The sequence below is a fragment of the Cyprinus carpio genome, chromosome B19 (genome assembly GCF_018340385.1).
Source record: "Cyprinus carpio isolate SPL01 chromosome B19, ASM1834038v1, whole genome shotgun sequence".
Taxonomy (NCBI): Eukaryota; Metazoa; Chordata; class Actinopteri; order Cypriniformes; family Cyprinidae; genus Cyprinus; species Cyprinus carpio.
In genome coordinates this window covers 28,480,377-28,487,243 of record NC_056615.1, presented here as the reverse complement: position 1 = coordinate 28,487,243, position 6,867 = coordinate 28,480,377, and the positions used below count along the sequence as shown (strand labels likewise).

The 6,867-nt window shown below is 40.8% G+C and overlaps 1 long non-coding RNA gene across 1 annotated transcript; it reads right to left on the bottom strand.

Annotated features, from left to right (window-relative positions):
- Positions 1 to 1,562: 1,562 nt before the first annotated feature.
- LOC122140604 lies at positions 1,563 to 2,255 on the bottom strand. The gene is made up of 2 exons (XR_006157186.1): positions 1,740 to 2,255; positions 1,563 to 1,622 (listed from the first exon to the last, which is right to left on the bottom strand). It is a non-coding gene; the product is annotated as an uncharacterized LOC122140604 (long non-coding RNA).
- Between the last annotated feature and the right edge of the window lie 4,612 nt (positions 2,256 to 6,867).

Sequence of the window (6,867 nt, the reverse complement as noted above, 5' to 3'; positions counted from 1 at the left end):
CAATAACTGTGAATGTCCCATTTTTAGAAAAGTCTTTCCCCATAATGTCCTTTTTTTTTCTTTCACATACTCAGCCTGCTCCTTTAGGTGTCACCTCGATGCGCTTGCCATTGATGTATCCATATGGACCTCGGAAACCTGCGGTTTTCCCTTCTTTTCTCGCTTGTTCAATCTTGGTCCACATCTCTTGCCTTGCCAGAAGGTCATCCTTAGTTAGATCCTCTGCAAACCGGACCCCCGCCTCCCTGCACGCCGCTGATACTTTCGTTCTTTTCCAGATGTCATCTTGTATATTTCTTTTTGAGAAGAGAACGATTACTTGTCGGTGCCTGTTCTCTATCTTTCTTCCTACCCTGTGGACGATGTCCACCGCGTCCTCCATCTTATCCGCCAGGTCTGGGGCCACTTTGCACAGCAGGTTGACGATATCGGCTCTGATGTCTTCATTTACATCCTCTTTTTTCCCTTTAATCCGAAGACACCATCTTCTTTTGTACCTTTCTTGTTCCACCAGCCGTTCTTTCAGGTCCCCCTTCTCTTTGAGGAGAGAGCCAACCTGTTGCTCCAAGGATTTGATTTTTGTTTTGCACACCTCTATGTCTTCCGAGTTAAGCTGTGTTGCTTTTGCAACAGAGGCTAGCATGGCGCCATGTTGTCGTATTTGAAAACTAATGTCGTCCATGCGGTCATTTAGCCGTTGTCCAAGTTGATTAATAGCCGCCAAAATGTCTTTTTTCAAAACGTCACATGCACTTTCTTCAGGTGTATCTTTAGGCTTTTTTTCCTGTTGTTTTTTTTCTGGTGTATTTGTTGGAGTCAAGTCTTCTATTCCCCGCTTAGCAGAGGAGTTAGTAAGCTCCGTTTGCATAGCATAGTCATGCTCCGCCACTCTTTCCGAACGTTTAGAAGCGAGGGATTTGACCGCAGGAGGGTTCTTGGGATTTTTCATCTTGTTCGCAGGTGAGTATACTACAGTTTCAATATTAGAAAATGGAGATATCAGTCTTACATGATAACAAATCCGGGACGGTGAGCAGCTTCAGTAGAACGTGACCACTTCCCTCGCCATTCCACCGGAAGTGTGCAGAGTTATATGTCTGAGGCACAGATCCGACGTAACTAGTTACGTCACCACGACGAAACTTTGGTCACCAGATTACGTTGCAGTTACGTACTTTTGTTAGCTGGGAGACTCTACAGTGCAGACTTTTAGGTTAAATTAATTAGCTTACTTCCATTTATCTATTGACAAATTATCAGCAAAAACATTTACTAAGCTATCAAAACTGCTCCTTTACACATAAGATGACATTAAAAGCCCAAACTTTCATTAATACGAGCTCAAATCTATTATGCTATAATTATGTTTCTACGCGTAATATTTTCTAGCAGACATTTCAGATAATTAAGGAAAGATACCATATCACAGAGGTATAAATATTAACAAAAGTACTTAAAGTAGACTGTGGATGATATTAACATATGTTACTTAACTAATCTGTCGCAGTTGTTGAACTTTTCTTTGGTATAACTGACGAGAAACAGAGAAAATGTCAGAGTCCTCTCCTCTCCAGCAGCTGACGTGTCCGCGGTTGCCATGGTAACTCTCAACGGCTAGTAGGCTAATAAAAACAATAATATTAAAAAAGGGTTAAGCGTCTTTAGTTCAATACTTTTGTTTTTACTTTGTTTTATACATTTTATCAACCTATTTATTTATTATAAATTGTAAGACTCACCTCAGAAAAGCTAATTCTCCTGTCAGACAGAGTTGAAGTGAAAAGTGCCTCAAACAAACGCGCTGTTCTCCTGATACAGTATCTGCTGCAGATGAGATGGTGTAGCCAGTCTGTGTCATTATTTCACATTCATAACTCCTTACGAAATAGAAAGTTTCACAACTCCAAAAAATTTATTTCCTTTTTTGTCTGTGAGCGCGGTGTGTCAGCTGTGAAAGCGCGCGCTGTATGTCACATCACTATATATTTAAACGCATGTCCATATTCTAACTTGGTGAAAAGAAACACATTTTATCTTTAAGGAACGCTTAATCTTGTGTGTGAAGTTTAATTACACTTTTTAAAGAACGTACAAAAATTATGGTAATTAAATTACGTGCAGTTACGTTGGCAGTAAGTCAAGAATTTACCAATATATTACGAATAGAGAACCTATCTGGGACGTTCTTGGTTATCTTGTCACGTTGGAAGGACGTACTGACGACGTTGTGAGTTGGTAATGTGATGGTAATAAAATTACGGGCATGCGACGTCGTTCTGCGCATGCGCGTAATTACGTAGTAGAAAACGTCACGGTTTTCCTACACTATCGGTACCTACAGTACCACGCATGCAATGAAATACTTGACGGCTAGGCGGCACCATTTGCGGCATATTTGTGTAGGTATTAACCTAAATACACCTCAATAGCCTTAACCATAGACTGTAAAAAAAATATGGACGTAGTGTCCGTGACGTCACCCATAGACTCCTCAATAGCGGTTTTGAAGCTCAAAGTGTGCAGAGCGGGCCGTCGCCATCTTGGCAGCACGTCACCGCACGACTCTCCCGGATAATCGAAAATGGGCAAAAAGGGGGGAGCTGGTTGCTGAAGCCACGCCCACCTAGCGCAACGGCATTGCCAGCAGCGGCAATCCACCTGTCACTCAAGTGGCCACGCCCTTAATTATGCAGAACTTTAAGGCTTAATATAATTTAAACGGATGAGTTATAAAAAAATTCACCCCCCTCACAGTTGTCATGAAGGGCAAAATTAGCAATATAGACCAAAATCATTTTTTGAACCAGGCTATAAACATGTTTTTTTTCTGCTGTAAAGTTGGCCATTTTAACATGGGGAGTCTATGGGACTGACTCCCTTTTGCAGCCAGCCTCAAGCGGCCAGTCGATGAATTACAGTTTAAGTCACTTCCTTGTTGGCTTCACAAGAGAGAGCGCGAGGTTGCCGCTCGGGCTTAACTTACTTAAAGGGGTCATGAAATGAGAAACCAAATTTGCCTTGATCTTTTGGAATATAAGAGGTCTTTGTACCATTAAAACGTCCTGCAAGTTTCATAGCTTAAGACGTCCTCCCCATTATAAACGAGCCATTAATTTAATCAAGCTCTAAATACAGCTCGTTCTGGATCCACGGTGCGAAGTGACGTCACGGTGCGAAGTGACGTTCCAACCATTTGCATATGACCGCCTCCAGCACAAGACAACTACGCTCATTTCGTATCGTTGTCGCGCCGCGCGCCTCACAAGTGTTCAGTCGACGGACAGCGAGTGGGTCTATGTACGGGAAAATTACAATGCCACGCAGTATGGCGTTATTTCCCTGTCAAATGTCGAGAGCGCATTATTGTAGCGCGAAAGTACATTAATATAATGTGCGAGCTCGAATCTCTCTGCTCTCAGATACACGTTGCTCTTGTAAGAATTTTCTCTGGGCTCGCTCAGAGAGTATGCCTGCACTTAAACCGTGTTCAGTGCAATCGCAAATCTCTCCTCTTCGCTTAAAGTAAGCGTGTATGTGCTTAGACTGTGTCCCGTGCGTTCGCGCATGGCCAAGTACTCTTCTCTTCGATTTCTTTCTCTTTGCTCTTGGCATAAACGCTGTCAAAACGGCAACAACCAATCAGAAATAGGCTTCAACGACTGACCAATGAAAACGCGACATCGTACATGGAATCACCCTACTAAACAGTTACGCTCAATCCGCAAATGTTCTGGCTGGGGGCGTTAATAATTGATCCATAGGCACTGTCGTTAGCCAATCATAACAGTGGGCGTTAACACTGAACTCTTAAAGGGGAAACAACCCAAAAACAGACTGTTTGAATCAAAGGATGAGAAACAGGGTGGGAAAATGTCATAATTCACTACATTTCAAAAGTAAAAAAAAAAAAAAAACTATAGTAATACTATAATTGCACCTAGGGGACCATAATAATAAAATAAAAAAACCCATGTCATGACCCCTTTAACTTGCCGTGTTTTGGTCTGAGGTCAGTAGTATTGTCAAAGACGGTTTGTGTCTTTTTTTTTATTAAAAGCTGCTAATAGTTAACTTTTAAGTTGAGTAATTTTGTATTAGTATGGGTCTATATAGGCTAATATATATCTATGTAATCTAAATGAGGAAAATAATCCCTTCAATGTTGTTTACAGAAGACAACAAGGAACATAATGCATTTCTGCCAAGACTATCTGCACTTACATGAAGAAAGAACTACAAACAAGTGTGGGGAAACATTATAGAGTATTTCAAACTGACAATGGAAATGACTTGAAAGAAGCATGTGTGCACACAGAAGTTTTATTTAAGAGCAAAAATTTTCTCTCAAACACACACACTCTCCCTCCCTCCCCCTCACACACACACACACACACACACACACACACTCTCTCTCTCTCTCTCTCTCCCTCTCACACACTCTCTCACACACACACACACACACACACACACACACACACACACACACACACACACACACACACACACACACACACTCTCTCTCTCTCCCTCTCACACACTCTCTCTCTCTCTCCTCACACACACACACTCTCTCTCTCTCTCTCTCTCTCACACACACTCTCTCTCCCTCTCACACACACACACACACACACACACACACACACACTCTCTCTCTCTCTCTCTCTCTCTCACACACACACACACACACACACTCTCTCTCTCTCTCACACAGGGTGCACAGTCACCCAAATACACTCACACTAACAAAATGTATATGGGGTGACTGTGCACGCCAACTCTAGCATTTACTCTCAGGTTGAGGGTGTCTTTGCAAATAATCATGAAGGTTTCCATGTCCTGGATGTTTTCGAAAATGAACGTGAAAGGCTCCATGGCATCGCACTTCATCGACTCCATCAGCACCCTCCACGCGTTCCTTTGGTCATCATGATCCATCAACATGTATGAGGGTTCTTGCACCTGGCCAGTGAAAAGCCCAACACTGTTCCTCATGATGTATTCTGCCTGGTACATATGTTTCAGTGTGAGGGGCAGCTCCTCCACTTCTACCTGTTCCTCCTATGATAAAGTAAAATACCATAAATTAAGACTACACTACAACATAAGATGTTTTGGGTCTTTAAAAAGGGGCCTAAAGACATCTTTTCAGCATAAATTAAATAGTTATTATGAGTTATGGTTTGTATATTATTGTATTTTCATTAGGCTATTAATTGCGAACCTTTGTATTGTTTTTATTTGTAAGCCACTTTGGACAAAAGCATCTGCTAACTCATATAAACCATAACATCCACAAAGTAAATACAGGTAGGTCTCACAAAATTAGAATATCACATACAACCAATAAAAAACTAAATTTTTAATACAGAAATGTTGGTCTTCTGAAAAATATGTTCACGTATATGCACTAAATACTTGGTTGGGCCTCCATTTGCTTGAAATACTGCATCAGTATGACGAGGCATGAAGGCAATACACATGTGGCACTGCTGAGGTGTTATGGAAGCCTAGGTTTCTTTAAAAGCAGCTTTCAGCTCACCTGCATTGTTGTATCTCATACCTCCGATCTTCCTGTTGGCAATGCCACATAGATTCCCTTTGGGATTCAGGTCAGACGAGTTTGCAGGGCAATCAAGCACAGTGACTCCTTGGTCATTAAACCAGGTATTGGTACTTTTGGCAGTGTGAGCAGGTTCCAATTTCTGAAATTCTGGATATTTCAGTTTATTTTTTATTAATTTGCAAAAACTTCTACAATTCTGGTATTTTGCTGTGGGGTACTGAGTGTAGATTAAGAAGAAAAAAAATTAACAAATGTCTCTAGGAGACATTGCAGACATCTGCAATGTAACAAAGGGTGAAACATTGACCATGTTTACATGCACCCTCATAATGCGATTATAATGGGATTTTAGCAATATTGCGATTATACTTTACCTCATGTAAACACAATACTTAATAATGTGATTAAGTTCATAATCGCATCAACTATAATCGTATTAAAACAGGTGGCGTACGCCGTTTTTAAATCGCAGTATGCGGCCATGTAAACACTTTAATTGCACTAACTGAAGTGCACGTGTGTTTGTCACGCACCTTAAGCGCGTATTCATTTTAAACTTGACATTAGGAAGTTTTCCCTGAACTCTGTCAACACGACTCACTGTCAGCAGTCTGCCTTCATCCAGAAACAGCTCAGATAACGTGACAGCAGTGTATAAAACTGTTACAGGCACCGACATAATATTTCTGTCTTCATCACGGCACAGAATAACAAAATACATCCATAAGAACCTGTTTGTTATTTAACGTACGTAAATTAAAACAGTGGACAGTATATTAGTTCATCATTTGTGCTCTACATTGGGCTATGTGTGAATAATCAGAAAATAAAAACTGCATGTAGGAGTCAAGAGGTTTGCTCCAGTCATGTAAACATCTTACTGTGATTAACTCCTTACTCTGATCATTGGAAAGAATCGCATTATTGGTGTACATTTGACCCACTTGACTTGAACTGTTTGTTACAATCTTCTATTTTTGACTATATCACGTGATGCAACATGTTGTATAAATCTATATAATGTATCAGTTTCAAGTTTTACATTTAATTCAGTAATTCACACACTTTTCCACAATAATCACGTGAAAATGGTTGTCTGGTTAGTTTGGCCATACCTGGACTATTTGGGGTCGATAAATCCTATAAATAGGTGGTAGGGTGCCTGCCATCAGCTGTTCTGCCTCCTCTGTCCAGAAGGCAAAGCACTACCCGAAGTTCTGCCCATGCCTATTCAAAAGTATGGTACTTTTAATGTAGCATAATTGTAAAGCAGACCAATGTTTTACTGCTTGAAATGTGTCCTA